Source organism: Schistocerca piceifrons, chromosome 9 (genome assembly GCF_021461385.2).
Source record: "Schistocerca piceifrons isolate TAMUIC-IGC-003096 chromosome 9, iqSchPice1.1, whole genome shotgun sequence".
Classification (NCBI taxonomy): Eukaryota; Metazoa; Arthropoda; class Insecta; order Orthoptera; family Acrididae; genus Schistocerca; species Schistocerca piceifrons.
In genome coordinates this window covers 21,624,795-21,626,603 of record NC_060146.1, presented here as the reverse complement: position 1 = coordinate 21,626,603, position 1,809 = coordinate 21,624,795, and the positions used below count along the sequence as shown (strand labels likewise).

Sequence of the window (1,809 nt, the reverse complement as noted above, 5' to 3'; positions counted from 1 at the left end):
TAAGTCCAACAACGAGCAGGCTTAGATAAGCAAATGTGCGTTGTAATGCAGTGCTCGTGGGGGCACTATTCATGCAACATAAGGCAAAACATTGAAAATTTCTGGATAAGTTTATTTTACTACTGGAAAGTTTGTCTTGTTGCAAGCTGCTACCAAAGTAGAGCAAAGAGGTAGGTTCCATACTTATAACAAAATACTAAGCAACTGACGGTGTCAGAGGCAAACATTTCGTTATTACAAAGATAAATTCTCCCAGAACTTAACTACAGGAGAGGAAAAGAAAAAAATTAAATCGAAGTCATTATTAATCCGGGGCAAAAAGAGATGAAAGCAAAAGTCAACACTTGCATAATGCAGACGTGTACAGATGCCTATTTGAAGTCTTCATAGTCTCTGCAGCACACGATAAATCGTAGTACCGCTGACAGTGTTTCGTTTGATGGTACTATTGTACCATTCGTTTCAATCGTAGGTGTTGCAAGCAACAGAAAATTGAAATAGGTTTGTGTAATGTTCCTGAAGTAATTATAACAATCACGTGGATATATCTTCAGCTCAGAGTATCTTAATGAGAGAACAGGTTTCTCGTCTCTTTACGAAGTCTTTACACCACACATCACCTCTCTTTTACCCTTTTCTGCATCACAGTGGCGAAACCTGACGAAACGAGGGAATCGTCGTCATCCGATATCCGATTCGATGCACAAACAGCTGCTTTTACTAACATGTGTGGACTGTGTGAATGCGAAAGAGGTTTATGTATGCTTACACAAAACACTCGATTATCAATTCTTGCTAATTTTGAGATTAGAAGTGTGTTGCCTTTAAGAGACAAGAAATTAAGATGGCAGCTTTCGTAGGCCGAGGCACCCCTGCTTCGTGATGACGAGGTCCTCCTTGCCGGTTGCTCGCTATGTTTATACTTCCTGACCCACAGAAAGCCAGCTTGCCGTGCCCAGACACGCGCCGCCCAAAAATATACTACGTCCGAATTCGACAAAGTCGGCCGTGGGCGTCATTCTTACGTTCAGTTTAACGTAACGCAGGCCAGTCTGTCCTAAGAATTTCTACGTTGCTGGTAGAACTGCAAACTATCTCCGGTATGGTCTAGTGGCTAGGATACCTGGCTCTCACCCAGGAGGCTCGGGTTCGATTCCCGGTACCGGAAAAATTTTATTCTGCAACACACAACAGAAGTACATAACTGCTCATAGACACATCGCAGTTGAGTACTGTTATATTTCTTTCCGAAATGTGTATTTATCATTATTAATTGTTTCTGACACTACAACAGTGTTACAGAAAACTCATCCTGTCGCTTGAAACTCAAGCATAATGATGGCTCCATCAGTGACGTAACTACAGTACCATCTGAAGTGAAGGAGAAACCCGTACAACTCACCATCACAAAGTTCGGTTCGCTATAAAAAAATTGAATAAACAAATATATTAATAACATTTTAGCCTTCAACTGTGTTAACTGACGTTCATAGCATCAAGACAAGCAGCAGATTCCTCGACTTGCGCCATAGGGTGGTGGGGTTTCGGGTTCCACTGGATAGGCCAGGAGTCCACTACACGCAGCAAGCGGCTACACGGGTAGCAGGGGTTGTGTGGCGTGGACTGGGCGGTTTTTTAGGTTAGATGGCCTCGGGCAAGTACAGAAAGGGCAACAGCCCAAAGGGTGCGGGGCAAAGTCAGGACATGCGGGGACCAAGCAGCAATCGGTATTGTAATTGTAAACTGTCGAAGCTGCATTGGTAAAGTACCGGAACTTCAAGCACTGATAGAAAGCACCGAAGCTGAAAT

General features: G+C 43.3%; 1 non-coding gene across 1 annotated transcript; it reads left to right on the top strand.

Moving 5' to 3' along the window:
- Window positions 1–1,096: 1,096 nt before the first annotated feature.
- Trnae-cuc lies at window positions 1,097–1,168 on the top strand. Its single transcript has one exon. It is a non-coding gene; the product is annotated as a tRNA-Glu (tRNA).
- The last annotated feature ends 641 nt before the right edge of the window (window positions 1,169–1,809 follow it).